Below are 20087 nucleotides of genomic sequence, written 5' to 3'. Positions count from 1 at the left end.
AGATTAACATTTTATGTTATAATTTATAAATTATAATATGAAATTATTTCATATATGATATATAATTATATATTATATATAAAACTTATATATATAAATATTTTGTATAATATATAAAATTAATTTTTATATATATATTTTTTCCAACCAGTCCGGTCCGGTCCCGAAAACTATGGAACTGAAACCAGACCGGATTTGACCGTTTTCATAATATAGGAACCGGTTTCGGACTGGACTGGTTCAAAACCGGATCAACCGGTCCGGTCCAGACCGGTTTTCCGGTTTCCCGATTTAAATTTACACCCCTACTTATTCACTTCAACCCCATTTTTATGCACATATGACATAGCATTGCTTAAACAACATTCTTATTTCAAATAAATCAATGTAAATGAATGATTAATCACTTGCCACAATATAGTTACAAATAGGTAAATAATTCCAACTTCTAAGGTATCACAATAAATTATAGTTTCAAATAGTAAATCATTTATTATAGTATCAACTAGGAAAACAAACTAAAAAAATGGTCAAAAAAAAGTCCTCCAACTCTTATTCACTTCAGCTACATTTCTCATGCACATGTGATATAGGAGCTAACATTCTCGTTGCAAATAAATCAATGTAAATACGTTGGCCTTCACCTTTGAATACAGCAGCCAATTATACATTTGACAGAGTTACATAAGTGTATAAAAGTTGGTTTTAATATAAAGAGAATAAAATCAGATAAACACTTCAATAACCACCCCAGAATTTTCAGCTTACTAGAACTACCTATAGGCTATTGTCCATAAGAATGTAAGTTTGAAGAAAAGTTACTGTAAGATCATTCTCACAAACCAGCCATAAGCCAATCCCCATCAACCCATGATGCAAAACACATCACCTTATTAGTAACATGATATAACAAAATAACAATTTAATAATAAATATTTATGATTATACCAAAAACCAACAACCTACTAGCAATTCACGTCAAAACAGTAAAATCTCCTTATAAGTTGGTTCTTCTCCCTACAAAATGAAAGAGAAAAATTAGTTAGGACAAGTTCTAAATAAGTTAAGAAAAGTTCTAGATGGCAATGAAAAATCACTAAATAAAATTATATTTACAGTTGATGGTTTTTTCAAACCATGAAATACCCGAACCCAATCAGCTCCACATAACAACATTTCTACTGTTTTAATAGACATTGATGCATGATAATGATCAATCACTCTACCACCAGCACTAAATGTAGATTTTGAAGCCACTGTAGTAATTTGAATTGACTCCACATGAGCTAAATTATAATTTTCAGCATATTCATTACATAGCTCATAGAAGATTCTCAAGATGGTTTCTATGTTTCTAGTGGTTTCATGTTTTAAATAAATTATTGGAAAACAAAATCGAACAAACATCATTTTGAACCTTGGATCCAAAATTGCAGCTACTGCCATAAGCAAGTTACATTCCTTCCAATATTTCACAAATTTCGTATTTATCTTCACAACCATTGCTCGTATGTAATCATTTTGGTCAAGAGAATTCTTGTTTAGCACATCTTTTATTCTCCATACCTCATGAAGGAATAAGTTAGCGGTTGGATACTCGGTTCCTGAGATAATATTTGTCACCCCATTAAAAACTCTCAAAATTTGACAGACATTTTCCACTTTTATCCAATCTTCAACACTTGGAACATAATTAAAACCTTGATCTCTATCTCCATATCTTGGAAAGATTTCTTTAAACTCTAAGGTTGCTGCTAGCATTAGGTAAGTGATATTCCATTGGGTAGGAACATCCAACTAAATTTCTTTGTTTGTAATTGTAACTGTTTTATAATATCACTAAATTGCTTGATACGAATTTTTGATGCAACCAAGTATTTCACTCCTTCTTGAACATAATAGATTTCACCAATCTCGCTAAGTTCATCTTTGACCAATAAATTTGTTATATGTGCGCAACAATTAGGGGTGATAAATAGTCGGTCTGGACCGAACATACCGACTGTTTTGGTTCGGACTGAGACTTAGACCGGTTGGTCTCGGTCCACATTTTAGAGGACTGAAAAGTTTCGGTCCCGTCCACGGTCTAGGGTTTTTCCAGACTGGACTAGACCGGACCGAACTGAATGAAAAATAAAAAGTAAAAAAATATTTTATTTATATAATAATTGTACAATTAACAATATAAAATTTTAAATATGTTATTAATAATCTTTAATATTTTATAAATTAACAATATTTTAGATATATCTTCATCTAACCTATCACTATTAACAATTTAAAATTTAAAATATGTTATTAACACTTAATAATATTCTATGAATTAACTAATATATAATATCAATTATTTAATTATATAGTAATTATATAAATTAATAATGTAATTTTCATATAATTTATTATCATTGACCATATAAAATATTTTTTTATTGAGTTTGTTACATAATCCACATCAATAAGTCACTTAGTTTAATTTAGTATTTTAAATAAACTTTTTTTATTAATTGATTTAAAAAAAGAAAAAAAAATAGGCTAAACCGAATGTCCGGTCCCTATGGGTGTTCAGTCCGGTCCGGTCCAGAAAAATGATGGACCGAAAATGTTCGGTCCATCGCCTGACCGGACCGAGTCGATCAGTTGCACCCCTAGTAACAACGCACATGAAAAATCTTCCCCCCGATAGATAACTTCTTTTTCAAAAAGAAAACATCTTTGAGAACCCTTAAAGCTACATCATTATATCTAGCATTATCCACTGCTATTGTAGAAACTTTGTTCTCAATTCCCCAATCTGTGAAACACTTTTGAAGAGTATCAACAACAATAACACTACTGTGTGGGGGTGGCATATTACAAAAATTTAAGACTTTTTTTTTTTGTAAATGGCAAATCAAGATTAACATAATGACAGGTAACAACCATATACGAGATCTTTTGAACTAAAGTCCATTTGTTTATTGTTATGCTGACTTTCTTCACACTTCTCAATATTGTTTCATCTTCTTTTTCTAAATTTCATAAGTGGATTCACAATCATGTCTTGTTGTAGTATCTTTTGCCAATAAGGAGTATTAGCTCTCATAAATTTATTAAATACAATATGTTCCATCATTGCAAATGGATACTCATGATAAAGTATCATGAGAGAAGTAAGTTCTCTTACATTTTTCGTATCATACGAGAAATTTTTCACTGTGTTCACACATTCAAGACCTTTCATGTCAATAGTTAAAACCTTTTGTTTTGCAGAAGCCACTATATGTGAAAGACAACTTGTCAAGTGCCTATAGAAGTGAGTTGTAGAACCTGATGAAGAAATACACAATAGGTCTTCGCAATAGTTACATTTAGCTTTCTTTACACCATTCTTAACCACTATTTTAACATCTTTCCAAAAAGTAGAAGTTTTCTTCCTAGGCTTCCTTTGGTATGCATATTTTTGGAGATCTTAAGGGCACTTGGGTTTTCTTCTCCATCAATAGTACCGTCAACTTCATGGTTCCCATCATTACTATCATACTCTATAAATGTTGTGACAGTTTCATTTTCTTGTGTAGATTCTATGTCTTCCATGAGTGGACTTGTAGATAAGCATTCTACAATTGTAACATTTTTAGACAAGCAGTGACAATATTAGACTTCAAAAGGAATAACAAGTAATAAAGTCAAAATAAACGAATAACAATTAAACAACAAATGAATATCAAGTCAAAAGGAATCACGCTTAAAATAAAGTATGAGTAACAATTTACTAAAATTTGCTAGATATGCTAGCAACTCTCTAACGCACAAACAACGTCCTAGTGAATATTATGAAGGCATCTTACTCACAACTATAATCATGCAGATGATAGGAACATGTAAGTATGTAACAAATATAGAACATTATAACCTAAAATTTGTGCAAAAAGATACATTATTTATTAAGTAATTAAACTTAACGAGAATATAAGCCACTAATAGAAAACTAAAGAGTAAAAACTAATATATTTAATCGATCTAGAAGTATTTTTAAAGAGAATATAAGCCATTAACACAAAACTAGAAGTATTTTTACATACTAAATTATATATTATAAAAACAGTAGTAGAAAATCAACAACAAATATAAACACAAAAAATCAACAACACTACTACCAGCACAACCAACAGTAGCAGAAAATCAACAACAAAAATCAAACACAAAAATCCAACATCCACAAAAAAATCAAGAAGAAAATAATCAACACACACTGCTTTCGGATGTAAAAATAAAGGAAAAAAAATCTAAGAATGCTGCTTAGATCCACACCATAGAGAGAACAAAAAGAGAATCGAGAAGAATCATACCACAACACACTGGGACAAAGAACAAATACGAGAAATTGAGAAATACAGAAAATAAAGCTAACGGGAAACAAAAAAAATGACAGAGAAGAGAAAGGAGATCAACAAACACCATACCCACAAGCCACGACGCCCTGAGACAAAGAAAATACAGAGCACCAGACTGAGACACAATTTTTCCCCCTCTTCTGAGCCTCACTAGTCACTCCCGAAATATCTTTACTATTGGGCAAAAACAACACAGTGTCTCTGTGTAACACATCCCCTCAATCTGAAAATGTCCCATCACGGGACTGTGCAAGCAACTATACGAAGGAAAAGCCAGTCCTCCAATGATGAAATAAACAACCAGACGAAGGAAGAGAAAGAAATTGTGAAGAGTGTTAAGTTGGAAAAAGTAACCATATAGTGGCATGTTGGGAAGTGAGAACTGATGTAAATAGTGTTAAGTGATTTCATACGTTGGAAATTGAAGTCTTGGGAAAAATTTGAAGGGCTAATAGCTGAAACTTATGTAAATAGTACTCAAGTGATGGTGGGAATTGATGCAAATAATATTAGGGCTCATTTGGATAGTGAGATGAGATGGTTTTACATAAGTTGAATAAAATATTGTTAAAGTATTATTTTTTAATATTATTATTGTTTTGAAATTTGAAAAAGTTGAATTGATTATTATATTTTGTGTATGAATTTGAGAAAATTGTAATGATAAGATGAGATGAGATGATTTCTGTATCCAAAGGAGCCCTTAAAGTGGGCAGCACTAACGTTAGACTTACATCAAGAATGCCTAGTATATTAAAGTGATTTTAAAAATTACATATTAAAGTTATTAATTTAATATTAAAGTATTCAATTATTATGATACAATATTAAATATGTCTAAATAATCAAAACGAAACTAGATAAGAAAGTGTCGTAATCAAATTAGAGTTGCTTACTTTTTATAAACATTTGACTCAATAATTCTTTTGTGAACTTAATACATTATTATAGTTAACATTATTCGTCACCTTGTTATACATAAAGTAACAAAGTATTGTACTTATACAAAGTATAAAAAATAATACATATAACACATAAAATATATACAATAAAAGAATATATGTAAGAATATATGTAAGAATATATATAGAAATATTACGAGTATTGTGACAAGTCCAAAATGAGTTGAGTCGAGTTTATATGAATTTTGTTCACGGGCCTAAACAGAGTCAAGTTGAAATTATACAAGTTTAGCTCGTTTAATATTCATACCAATATTAGTGGTCTCGAGCAACTCACTCATCAAATGAGTCGAGTCCGAACCGAGTTTATACGAGTCGAGCTCAAATTGTTCATGATTAGCTCTGTTCGTTTGTAGCCCTATGTGTGGGTGTAGGGACTTTCTTTTACTTAAAAGATGTGTGAAGAACACACCCATCACATGTCTATGCGTGGAAGTGTGTGATGTGGGTTTGGGTGTGACTTGTGGGTGTGATGTGTTTGTGTGGAGGAGAAATTCTATATATAAGTCAGTGTGGATAACACAACTAATGAAGTACTTACATGTCATGACTTGATTTAGGAGTACTACTATTCTAAGGCATCTACACCACATATACCTTACATGAAATAATTTGATTGGAAGATAAATTTTAAAATTTGAATATTATAAATCAAATCTTATCATTTAAGTAATATGGATGGTATACTCAACACACCTATTTGAAAATAGAATCAAATCTTTCAGTTAGGACTATAAATTTAAGTCACTTAACAAGCCCGACCCGAATTTTCCTACCCGATTTAGCCGACTCCAATTGAAACGAGTAAGAAATGGAGGAATTCCATTTGAATTTTGAAATAATTTGGTTGTATCTATTAATACCTGATAATCGAATTTGATGATTGAAACAACACCGATTTAGTCACTTACTCGAATTTCTTTCTACTCGAATTTCTTTCTACAAGTAGACACGCCTCAGTCCTCTTCCTCTTGATTCTTTCATTCTACACTCAACACTCTCACTCTTAGGACTCACTCTCAGACACTCTCCTCTCCCTTGGCCTTGTAGACTCAGTCGAAGCTCGCTTGCCTTATAGGCTCTATCTCAGTCTTACAAGCTCACAAATCCCTTTCTATTGTAGATAGCAGCTCACTCGGTGTCTCGCTCGCTCGCTCTCACAGAGCACTCTAGCAACACCTTTCCCAAGTTGTAGGTGTCATGCCTTGTTAATATAATTGCAACAATCTTTCTTCAAGAATAGAAGGTTCTCAAATCTACCCGCGTCAATGACAATAGAGTTGAAACTCTTATTTATTCGGATGCCAACCAGAATATTAGTATCTAAGACTCTCTTTAATGAGTCACTCACTTCTCTATTGCATCAAAAGAATCGATATTTCTGTAGACTTAGGCTGTGATTGTGGGTATTCTGAACCGTTGTTAATTACAACATCCCATCGATTTTTAAGGCATTTATCTTTGCCTTACAGTCCATCTTTCCTGTCGAACGTGGCTTGGCTACATTCGACGTCCTATTCCGTGCCTTGCCAACATGAGCACAACCAATCGTGACATATCTGGCACTCTCATTCTTTCCTCTCTCACTCATTTGTGTCATTATCCCAAAACCGCATTACTTAGCGTATCGTTTATAATAAGCGATTAACTCTTCCAAAGAAGTAAACACACAAAAAAAAAAAAAAAAAAAGAAAAAAGAAAAAGAAAGATAATGAACCCAAGGCTGCTTTACTAAAAATACATATCAATTCAACACAAGAAACTGAATTTAAACAATATTGCAATACTTGGGTTGGTGGATTGCGGTATGAGGTGTTAGGAGAGATGCGTGTTCGTTCCCTTCTCCATCTAGACGACCCTAATAAGAACTAGATCTATGAACAGTACCACAAATAGTACAATAGTTACGTGTAGACTAACTTCAAATAAGAAAGAAAAAAGGACATAAAAACTCATAAAATAACTCATCAATAATAAGAATTTCCTCTAATGCTATTCCAATGAAAGGAACTCCCATTTATAATAGTGCAAAACCAGTAACTCAACCAATAGTTATATCATCTGCAAGAGTAAAAGAACACCATTTGCGTCAGCTGTTCCAAGCATTTATACCATTTCAACAATTGCAAGAATTTTTGAAATGCAACAATTGGATAATACTCAAAATATTTTTGCAAACTTTCTCCCTCTTTTTTGAGTTCCATTTCAAAAACAATGCCACTATTGCTTTTCTAGCAAAAGAATTATCTTCTTAGTCTATGTAGACTGATGTTAGTGTATTTTTAGTGACTTCAAAGATCAACCACTTGAATTAAACTCCACTTACAATGTAAAATTATAAATCAGTGAAATTGTAGATGATAAAATTCTAGATAAAAAGACAAAATTCTTGTATTAATTGATACAGTGGATCAGATTTATATGAGGTTCAACTCCAACAGATGGTTGAAATGGATTCATTAATCTTTATTCTAACTATATATAAACATGCCTAATGAAATGATGTTTGGTATCTATATGCATGGTCCTAGAGTGCTAAACAGGATTCTTGGAGATACTAATTGCACTAGAGTTATCACAATAAATAGTCATTGTATCTTGAGAGAACCTGTAATCTTCAAGCATCTTTTTCATCCAACGCAACTGTGTGCAAGGAAGGAAACTTGGCTCTATTTCACAATAAGCTTTTCTTGTACTCTCATTTCCCTAGTTTGGCACTGGGGTTTGAGCAAATACTTAAGCATGTTAGTAGGAGGAAAAAAAGCTAAAAGTAGTCTCTGGGTGTAGATCACGGCCTTCCCCAAGAATTTTCAAAATTTAATAGTATTCTTCCATCTCTTTCTCAATTTGTTTCCTTTCAAATGTTTTTGTCTAGGATTTCATTTAGGTATTGATATTTTTGTATGTGATTTCAATAGGGTACTCGGTCATGCAAATAGCTTTGAAAAATGGAGAAGCAAGCAATAATCTCAAATCCCAAATTCTAAGTGTCTAATAGCTTTGAAAAACCACGAATTTCATAAGTGCTGAACTGAGATTAATTCTAATTTAAAGTATCAGTAGCTACTAAACATGAATGTAAAAAAAAAAAAGGATGAGTTTCAGTATTGTTAACAAATAGAGAGAGAGATAAAGGCGCCGGAGGAGAAAATCACGCTGGACTGTCACACATCTCGTTGGCCTAGGTTTCGAATGTGGGAAAGAAGATTGGGGGCCAGATGAAAAGGAGATTAGGGTTATTGTTGGGCTATTGTGATGGGCCGGGTTATGAGTAGGTGAAGTCTGGGCTGCTATAAGCACGAATCTTATTAATAAAATTGGTAGTCCAGCATGTAAGGGTCCATGGGCTTGAGGCCTAGTTCTTATTTTTTCTTGTTTTTCAAAATTTATTTTGTATGCCTTCTGGAAGGGAATTTGTCTGTTATTCCCTAGTGTTAGTCCCTATTAGAGAGCCAAGACTTGCGTGTCATCCTTATGCAGAATTTCATCAGTTTGTTATTCTAACAGTTTCTCTCTCTCTCTCTCTCTCTAAACTTTCTGGAGGCATTTCCCTCGAAGGAGATTATCTTACAATTCAATAAAAATCCTAGTTTCTCTATTACATAGAATTTGCAGATTATTACAGTTGGTATCAGAGAGTGATCCCTAGTGACCACCTCTTTATTTCATCATCATCTCTAATCTTCATTTGGCAACATGGCAGAGGGCACACGACTCAACCAGCTTCAGGATGGCCTCACCTCCTTGAAGAAGTCCACTGATTCTCAGCTACAAAACCTGGAGACAGAGATGTTGGCATTAAAAAGGCTGTCTCACTCAGTATTGCAACAATTAGAAACTATTGCACTGGAGTTATAGAAAAGGAACAATGACACCTCACAAGGAGACTCCTCAGTAGGCAATCAGCAACAACACCATCCACAAAGAGATCCAGCTCTAGAGAATCATCATAGGCAGGTAAGGATTAACTTTCCTACCTTTCATGGAAAGGACCTCAGTGTTTGGTTGTTCAAAACCAACCACTATTTTGCTTACCACAACACTTTGCCTTAGCACAAGCTTAGGATTGCCTCTTTCCACATGGAGGGGTAAGCCTTGGTGTGGTTCCAGGATTGGGAGAATTCTGGAGCCATTCAGGATTGAGAAAGGTTTAATAGAGCCTTGTTGGTGAGGTTTGGGCCATTGGCTTATGATGACCCCATGGAGTCTTTGACTAGGCTGAAACAAACTGGGTCAATGGAAGAGTATATGACAAGCTTTGAGGCTTTGGCTAATAGGTTGAAAGGCTTGTCTGAGGGGTATAAGCTCATATGTTTTTTGAGTAGGCTTAAAGGTGAAATCAGATTGTTGGTGCATATGTTTAACCCCAAAAATTTGTCAACATCCTATAGCTTGGCAAAGATGCAGGAGGAGAATGTGGGGGTAGGTAGGAAGAGCATGAGAGGGCTACACCACCCTCATGAACTTGGAATTCTTAAAACACCAACCCTGAACCCTTCAAACAGTTCACCCAACCCAACCAAAGCCATCATACCAGTCCAGAAAATCAAACCCCAACAGATGAAGGATAGGAGAGACCAAGGCCTTTGTTACTATTGTGATTCCAAGTGGAATCCAGTACATAGGTGCCAATAGCGTAAGTTGTTTTTAATTGAAGAAGTAGAAGAGAAAGTGTGTGAGCTAGCTAAAGTGGAGGATCGGGCTGAGAGTGGGGGATTTTGAACTTTGTTACAAGTCCAGACCGACTAGAAGTTTTCCTACATGCTTTGACTGGGTCTATGAACCCAAGAACCATGAGGGTCAAAGGGAGGATTGGTAGTCAAGAGGTTGTGGTGTTGATTGACTCAGGAAGTATTGATGTGCTTAATTTCTATACAAGTTTTATCATACTTTTACTTTTAATTTTATGCTAGTTTGTGTGAAATTTTCTTATATATTAGAGTTTTTATTTATTTTTGTTTAGGAATAAATGAATTGAAGGAGTCATGGAAATTGAATGAGTCACCAAGAGAATAGGAAACATTTTTTTCTCAAAAATCCTGAAATACTCTTCAGTATTTGGAGCATAACTTTTGCTAAACACTCAAATTAGGGCAATCTCGGTGTCTACAGAAAGCTAGGAGAAAATCCTACAACTTTCGTGTTGAAGACTTTGCTGAAAACGAACATATGAATAGAAAAAATGACACGTTAAGTCAGAGGTCAAAAAACTGCAGAATTGAGAATCCTATTTTTGGGAAACAGGGGAGAGAGGGTTGTTAAGGCTACGATGTAGCCTCTCCATGACAATTCCGAATCTTATTTCTTTGTGATCATAATTTTATCATTCATTTTAAGTATACATCATTGAGTTTGCTTTCAATTATATGGCTAATAGTTGAGTGATTTGTTGTGCTTGTTTCGAGAGATGATGCATATAGTTTAGCTTCGTATGATGTATGCCATGAATTGAACGAAAGGCAGGAATGTGCCAACGTGATTTGTGCGGCTTTTATGTGAAATATTATTAATCTTAATGTGCTCAAATGCTTTTAAATTCTTATAGACATATCACAGGTTATCGTATGTTGGGTAATTCTAATTCTACTCGAGAGAGGGTCTTAGATAAATTAGAATATTTTGCCATCAAATAAGATGATAATTTATTGATTGTATGGTTGAGATGTGATATTGGATCGGTTAGGTGAGTCGGATGCCTTAGTGTTTTCTTCTTGGGTGAAATCTTCGTCTTTTTAAGTGTTTGGTCAATTATTCATTTGTTGATTTAATTTCATTTGTTTTTATTTTTCAAATTCAAAATCCACCACTTTTCTTGATTTTCAAATAATTTAGAATCAGAACAATTTCAATAGTTAATAGGTAAATAGTCCTCGTGGGTTTGACATCTTTCTTGATCACTATATTACTTGTTATGATTTCGTGCACTTGCGAAATTTTACAACAAGTTCTTGGTGCCGTTGCCGTGAATTATTTATTTTCTATTACTTTTGATACCAACTAGTTCTAGGTTAATTTGATTTTTCTTTATCTTAGTCTTAATTTTTAATTTTGTTTTTATTTTTCTTTGCAGGTTTCTCGAGTTGTGCATTAGACGTACTCGAATCTTGGATTTAGTACCTTTTGACCCTGAAATTGAACACACCTTTCATCGTTTGAACTTTGAACAAGGAAAAGGAGGATTCCACAACCTAGAACGAAGCAATGGAAGATCAACTTAGAAACAAGACTTTTGGAGATTATGTTGTCCCCTTGGTCACTGGAGCTACTTCTAGCATTAGACGGCCTGCCATTCAAGCCAATAACTTTGAGATAAAGCTAGCTATTCTTCAAATGGTGGCCTCAATGGTGCAATTCAGTGGCATGCCACATGATAATCCAAATGCTCAGATAGCTAATTTTCTAGAGTTATATGATACTTTTAAACATAACGGAGTTTCTGATGATGCTATTAGATTGAGACTCTTTCCATTCTCCATTCGAGACAAGGCAATGGAATATTTAAACTCACTTCCAATGTTGACCATAACTACATGGGACGATTTGGCTAAAAATTTTCTAGCAAAGTTCTTTCCCCGAGCCAAAACCGTGAAGATGTGAAATGATATCACCACTTTTGTCCAATTTGATATGGAGTCGCTTTATGAAGCTTGAGAGAGGTATAAAAAATTGCTTAGAAAGTGCCCACATCCTGAACTTCCTGTTTGTATTCAAGTGCAAACCTTCTACAATGGTTTGCAGCCTACAACACGTACAATGATTGATACGACAATCGGAGGACTTTGATGAAGAAATCACTGGAAGACGCATTTGAGTTGGTGGAGGAGATGGCAACTAACAATTACCAATGGCCAGTGGATTGAGTGACACCAAAAAGAAACTAGGGAGTTCACGAAATTGATTTTTTTTTTCTGCTTTAGCTGCTCAAGTTGCAACTTTATCTAAGAAATTAGACAATATCAATGTGAGTTCCATTCAATCTACTAACACAATTTCTAAATCTTGTGCAGGGAATCATATAGGGGTAGATTGTCAAGTGAGAAATCCATTCCCCAACAAGAGTTCGGAGCAAGCAAATTTTGTGTTGAATTACGAAAGACAAAACAATCCTTATTCCAAAACTTCCAATTCAGGATGACGAAACCACCCAAATTTCTCATGGTGCAACTCCCAAAATGTTGCCAAGCCTTCACCGAGTTTTCAAAATCAACAACAAGAGAAGAAGCCGAATATGAAGGAGGTAATGGAACAATTTATGGCCAAGGTAGAAGCTAGATTTCAAGATCATGACATTGCTCTAAAGAACAATGAGAACACTATGCAAAGCATTGAAAGGACGGTTGGTCAATTGGCAAAATTAATGTCTGAAAGGCAGCGACGCTTGTCCCATTTTTGAAGGTCGTGGCATCAAGGCCGCAGTGCCCACATCTAAGGCTGCAACACCCACCTCTATTCCAAGCCCAACAGTGAAAAACTTGGGAAATCCTCCCGTTTCTTCTTCTCTTACTTCTCCTTATGTTCCTCCTATACATTTTCCTCAAATACTTCAGAAAAATAAGCTAGATAAAATTTTTTATAAGTTCCTTGATGTTTTTAAAAAAGTTACATATTAGCATTCCTTTTGCAGATGCCTTTGAACAAATGTCTAGCTATGTGAAGTCCATGAAAGAGATTCTATCAAATAAGAGGAGATTAGGAGAGTATAAGACCGTGATGTTGACTGAAGAGTGCACTGCTATTTTGCAAAATAAGTTGCCACCAAAACTTAAAGATCTAGAAAGTTTTACTATTACTTGCACAATTGGAAACTCTTATTTCGAAAAAGCTTTGTGTGATTTAGGTGCTAGCATAAATCTGATACCCTTTTCTATTTTCAGGCAATTGGGGCTAGTAGAGGTCAAGGCCACTACCGTTTCACTTTAATTGGCGGACCGATCCATTAAACGACCAAAATGCATAGTAGAGGATATTCTTGTTAAAGTTGACAAGTTTATTTTCCCTGTAGATTTGATTGTTTTAGATATGGAGGAAGATTGAGAAGCCCCACTTATTCTTGGTCGACCGTTCATAGCCACGGGAAGAACTCTCATAGATGTGCAACAAGGGAAACTAATACTACGGGTACAAGATGAACAAGTTATATTTAATGTGTTTGAAGCAATGAAATATTCATCAACAACCGATACATGCTTCGACATAGATGTGATTGATGAACTTATGGTAGAATTTTTTAAAGAAAGTTATCCTAAGGAACCACTTGAGGCATGTCTTGTTTAATCCGGCACTACCGATTCCTAGAATTCCAAAATAAGAAATTGTGCACACTATTTGGAAGCATCTCCACCTTACTTGACTAAAGGGAAGTCGGAAAACATACATTGGGCGAAAGCACTACTCCACAAAAGCTATCCATTATTGTGGTCCTTTCTTTAGAACTCAAACTTCTTCCTTCTCATATTAAATATGCTTATCTACATGATTCTTCTTTACCTGTAATAATTTCTTCATCTTGAAGAGGTCTTGAAGAAGAGAAATTACTTTAAGTTTTGAGAGCTCACAAGCAAGCTTTGGGATGGACTATAGCCAACACTAAGGGCATAAGCCATTCACTTTGCATGCATAAGATTTTAATAGACGAGAATTATAAGCCTATGGTGTAGCCACGAAGGAGATTTAATCCAAACTTGCAAGTTGTAAAAAAGAAAGTTCTCAAATTGTTGGACGCTGGAATTAATTACCCTATTTATGATAGCTCATGGGTAAGTATGGTGCAAGTAGTGCCCAAGAAGGGAGGAGTGACGGTGGTAGAGAATGAAAATAATGAACTAATCCCAACAAGAATGGTCATGGGTTGGAGAGTGTGCATAGACTATCGTAAGCTCAATGATGCCACACGAAAAGATCACTTTTCACTCCCTTTCATTGATAAAATGTTGGAACGGTTCACCGGTCATGCTTATTATTGTTTCTTAGATGGATACTTGGGGTACAATCAAATCCAAATTTCACTAGAAGATCAAGAAAAGATCACTTTCACTTGCCCGTATGGAACATTTTCCTACTGGAGGATGTCATTTGGTTTGTACAATGCTCCAACCACATTTCAACGATGCATGATGGCCATTTTTTGGATATGGTGGAAAAGTTTATTGAAATTTTTATGGATGATTTTTTGTTTTTGGTTCTTCATTTGATAATTGCTTAAATAATTTATCTTTAGTTCTACAAAGATGTGAAGAAACTAACATTGTTCTTAATTGGAAAAAATGTCATTTTATGGTGCAAGAAGGAATTATACTTGGGCATAAAGTTTCTTCCACGGCATTGAGGTAGATCGAGCCAAAGTAGAAGTCATCGAAAAATTACCTCCACCTAGCATGGCCAAGGGCGTGAGAAGTTTCCAGGGACATGCGGGGTTTTATCGTCGATTTATTCAAGATTTTTCTAAAATTACTAAACCCCTTTATTCTCTTTTGGTCAAAGATACCCCATTTAACTTTTCCAATGATTGTTTGCAGGCATTTGCACTTTTGAAGAATGAGCTAAGTTCATCCCTAATAATATGTGCACCGGATTGGGCACTTCCATTTGAACTGATGTGTGATGGAAGTGATTATGCAATAGAAGTTGTGCTTGGACAAAGGAAGAACAAGGTTCTCCATGTTATCTACTATGTGAGTTGTAACTTGACTGATACCCAATTAAATTATGCGACTACGAAAAAAGAATTGTTAGCCTTGGTCTTTGCTTTTGATAAATTTAGATCATATTTAATTGGGTCAAAAGTAATTGCTTACACTGATTATTCTGCTCTTAAATACTTGTTAGTTAAAAAGAGAAGCTAAACCAAGATTACTTAGGTGGATTTTACTCCTACAAGAATTCGATTTGGAAATCAAAGATAAAAAACTTGAGCACACAACCGAAGAGGAAGCCCCACTTTCTCCAATAAATGAGGTATTCCCGGATGAACAATTCTTTGTTTTATCTCTAACACAAGTTTCCTAGTATGCATATTATGTAAACTACTTGGTAAGCAATGTGATCAATCTGGATTTTACTTACCAACAAAGAAAGAAATTCTTTTCGGAGGTCAAGCACTACTATTGGAAGGAATCTTTTCTCTACAAGCATTATAATGATCAAATGATTAGGAGATGTGTATCCGAGGAAGAGATAGAGTTGATCCTAAGACATTGTCATTCATTAGAGGTTGGTGGGCACCATGGAGTGAACAAAACGGTAGCTAAAGTGCTCCAATCAAGTTTTTATTGGCCCACCATTTTTAAAGATACTTATGCTTTTGTTTCTTTTTGTGATAAATGTCAAAAGAGTGGCAATATTTCCCAAAAAATGAAATGCTATTAAATAATATACTTGTTGTTTAGCTATTTGATATTTGGGGAATAGATTTTATGGGACCATTCCCTCATTCTTTCTCTAATCAATACATTTTAGTAGCTATAGATTATGTTTCCAAATGGGTAGAGGTCGTGGCCCTCCCTACAAATGATTCTAAAGTTGTGATGAATTTTTTGAGAAAGCAGATATTCACTCAATTTGGAACTCTAAGAGCAATAATTAGTGATGGGAGAAAACATTTTTGCAACTGAAAATTTGAGGCATTCTTGAGCAAATATGGTGTTACACACAAGGTTGCCATTCCGTAGCATCCTCAAATAATGGACAAGTAGAATTTTTCAACCGAGAGCTGAAACGAATATTAGAGAAAACCATGAACAACTCAAGGAAAGATTAGTCCAAAAAATTAGATGATGCACTATGGGCATACCGGACAACCTTCAAAACTCCAATTGGTAAGTCCCCCTATCGTCTAGTTTTCAGGAAGGCATGTCACTTACCGGTAGAGTTGGAACACAGAGCTTATTAGGCTATCAAGACTCTTAATTTTGACATGGAGGCAGCATGTGAGAAGAGGATATTACAACTCAACGAAATGGATGAGTTTCGGCATGCATCCTATGAGAATACTCGCATACACAAGGAGAGAACCAAGAGATGGCATGACAGAAACATTCTCAAGAGAAACTTTGAAGTTGGCCAAATAATTCTACTTTATAATTCCAGAATTCGCCTCTTCCTCGGGAAATTACGATCCCGATGGTCCGGACCGTTCACGGTAATAAGAGTTTTCCCGTATGGTGCCATTGAGATTTCTAACGACTCAAAAGACACTTTCAAAGTTAATGGTCAACGTCTAAAGCCCTACTTCGAAAGAGATTTCAACAAGCAAAAAGTCTCTATTGATTTGCTTGATCAGTGATTTAAAGAAGGAAATGTCAAGTTAAAGACTATAACCAAGCGCTTTTTGGGAAGCAACCCAAATTTCTTTCCATTATTTTATTTTACTTTTCTGATTATTTCACCTTTATTTTCTTTTTCAAGCTCTCACTTTGTAAATTGTTATTTTTTGTCTGCTAAATAAATAAAAAAATGGCAGCTATGCGCCACTGCGCTAGAAGAGCCTGCCGCAACACTCCTTTGAAACACGCCCAGGCACACAGACTCGAGAGCCAGTGCCGCAGCGCCGAAATGACTTCCTCCAATGGTGTTCCCTACTCTAGACTTATCATAACACTTCTGTAACACTTCCCAGACCTACCATTGCACTCACACAACATTTTCAGGGAAGTTTACTTTTATCCTTTCAATTTTCATCCCTTTTGATTCTTTACATTGGGGACAATGTGTTCTTTAAGTTTAGGGGTAGGGGTCATTTATTTTAGAGTATCTATTTATTTTCATAAATATATATATTTAAAAAATTCAAAAACCACAAAAATATTTTCTTTTCCTTTTGTTTTGTTTTTGGGTTGATGATCACAAGCCTATGATATTACCCGATTGAAATTGAGTTGGATTTGTGGAAAATGCTAAATTTGTCCTATTTTGTGCTTAATTCTTGTGTTAGCTTGATTTATTTGAATTCCTTTGAACACTTTTGCACAATACCATGATCAATAAGTTACTTTGTTGGCTTAGAGTATATTTATGTAAATTAGATATTTTCTAAGATCTCACTGAACTCTAGAACCTATATGATAATCTCTTGAGATGAAATCTTAGGCAGCACACCACTAGAGAAATGATCTAGACCATCTTTGGAATGTTTGAGCTTTTCTAGCCTACCTTAATTATCTATCTCTTGTCACCCCTTTGAAACTTAAACATATTGACCATTTTTCTTTCATTAACCCACATTAATCACACCTTTTAAACACTCATCCTACATTTTCAAGAAAATTTGTTATTTGCTTAGTCATTGGAGAAGAGAAAAAGTTTGTTAAAGAGTTAAAAGAGTAAAAACAAGTTTTGTTATTCTATTTTAAAAAAAAGAAATACAAATAATACAACCCGAATTACAAAAAAATAAGTTTGGGGGTTGTGGAATTGAAAAAGAAAATAAAAAAGAAGAAAAACAATAGATGAATAAATTGCTCAAAAGTTGTCCTAGGAAGTAAAAGTAAATTTTTTTTCCTCTCTCTCTCTTCATTGGTGAAGTTTGTGTTGAATTTTCTTGCTTTGAATTCCATACCATTTTTTTTTCTTTTGCCATTACCCTAAGTCGAACATTACAAGCTTTTATTAAGACCTTTTGATCTTTGGTGGTGTGTTTGTACTACATTTATAGAGAGTTGATTTGAAAAATAGGCATATGAAGTTCGCGAAGCTCATTCTCGTAGAGATCAATCATAATTCAATCGAGTTTGTATAAATTGATCCGAGTTAATAGAGTAGCAGGTTGAGATTGGTTACTCACACACACACATTCAAAGGTTTCCTTGTAAACCTAAGCATGCTCTTGAATTAATCTAAAAACTTGTTAAATGTTTAGACTTTTCTTTGAATCAATTTCTTTATGCAATCCATGAGGCAATCATTGTGAGAAATAAATTTATTCTATTTATTTAATTTTTCTTTTCTCTTTTCTTTTTGCTTGAGGACTAGCAAATTTGAAGTTTAGTGGTGTTTGATGTGCTTAATTTCTATTCAAGTTTTGTCATACTCTTAATTTTATGCTAGTTTGTGTTTAATTTTCTTATCTATTAGAGTTTTTATTTATTTTTGTTTAGGAATAAATAAATTGAATGAGCCATGAAAATTAAAAGAGTCATGAAAATTGAAAGAGTCATCAAGAGAATAAGAAACATTCTTTTATCAAAATTCCTGAAATACCCTTCAGTATTTAGAGCATAACTTTTTCTAGAGAAATCCAATAAAGGCAATTTAGGTGTCTACGGAAATCTAAGAGAAAACCCTACAAATTTTGTGTTGAAGACTTTTCCGAAAACGAACATCTGGATAGAGAAAACGGTGCTTCAATTCAGAGGTCAAAAAATTACCGAATTGAGAATCCTATTTTGGGAAACAGGGGAGAGAGGGTAGTTTAGGAAGAAAATGAGAGAAATCTAGAGGATGATCAGAGCCTTGTGAAAACGAGTTTTTCATCGAAGTGGAATTCGAAGCTTGGAAAAAGAAGAAGACAGAGGCCGAATTGAAGTTTGTTGACGATTGAGATTCTCGATCTACATACAGTTTCCTTCTTAACTCTTTCATCTTCTCTTTGTAGAATGTTCATTATGAATTCTATAATTATTATGGTTTGTTTTGATTCTATTATGAGCTAATTTCTATTGCTAAGGCTACGATGTAGCCTTTCCATGACAATTCTAAATCTTATTTATATGTGATCATAATTTTATAATTCCTTTTAAGTATACATCATTGAGTTTAATGCTTTCAATTATCTGACCAATAGTTGATTGATTTGTTGTGCATGTTAATTTGAGAGATGATACAAGTAGTTTAACTTCGTATGATGTATGCCATGAATTGAACGAAAGACAGGACTATGCCAACGTGATTTGTGCGCCTTTTATGTGAAATATTATTAATCTTAATGTGCTCAAATGCTTTTAAGTTTGCATAGACATATCGCGGGTTATCGTTTGTTGGGTAATTCTAATTCTACTTGAGATAGGGTCTTAGATAAGTTAGAATATTTCACCATCAAATAAGATGATAATTGATTGATTGTATGGTTAGGATTTGAGACTTGATTGGTTAGGTGAGTGAGATGCTTTAGTGTTTTCTTCTTGGGTGAAATCTTCTTCTTTTTAGTGTTTAGTTAATTTTTCATTTGTTGATTTAATTTCATTTGTTTTTATTTTTCAAATTCAAAATCCACCACTTTTCTTGATTTTCAAATAATTTAGAATTAGAACAATTTCAATAGTTAATAGGTAAATAGTTCTTGTGGGTTCGACATCCTTCTTTATCACTATATTATTTGTTACGATTTTGTGAACTTGCAAAATTTCACAACAAGTACACACAATTTTTTGGACCATTCAGTGGTCAGAAAATGAGGAATTCCAATAAATTCTAAAGAAAAGGTGAGGGTGATGGTGGCTAATGGGGACCAAGTGGTGAGTGAAGGGATATGCGATAACTTGATGGTTAAAATGCAGGGCACCAATTTCATTACAAAAACCTTTGTGTTGGTCCTGGCTGAGTGTGATATGGTGTTGGGGATGGAATGATTACATGACTTGGGCCCCATTGTGTGGAATCTTAAAAACCTGTACATGCAGTTTCAATACAACCAACAGCCTGTGGAATTAAGAGGGTTGTGTCCAGCTAGGTTGATTGAGGAAGGGAATGTTAACAAAAATAATAAGTTAGAAAAAAAAATGGCTTACTGGTACAAATTGTGGAAGTTAAGGAGGACCCG

The 20087-nt window shown here is 34.3% G+C and overlaps 1 long non-coding RNA gene across 1 annotated transcript; it reads right to left on the bottom strand.

Annotated features, from left to right (window-relative positions):
• Nucleotides 1-967: 967 nt before the first annotated feature.
• Nucleotides 968-3245, bottom strand: LOC121253282. The gene is made up of 3 exons (XR_005938389.1): nucleotides 3164-3245; nucleotides 1117-1178; nucleotides 968-1017 (listed from the first exon to the last, which is right to left on the bottom strand). It is a non-coding gene; the product is annotated as an uncharacterized LOC121253282 (long non-coding RNA).
• Between the last annotated feature and the right edge of the window lie 16842 nt (nucleotides 3246-20087).

The sequence above is a fragment of the Juglans microcarpa x Juglans regia genome, chromosome 2S, assembly GCF_004785595.1.
Source record: "Juglans microcarpa x Juglans regia isolate MS1-56 chromosome 2S, Jm3101_v1.0, whole genome shotgun sequence".
Lineage (NCBI taxonomy): Eukaryota > Viridiplantae > Streptophyta > Magnoliopsida > Fagales > Juglandaceae > Juglans > Juglans microcarpa x Juglans regia.
This window is presented reverse-complemented; position numbering and strand designations above follow the sequence as displayed.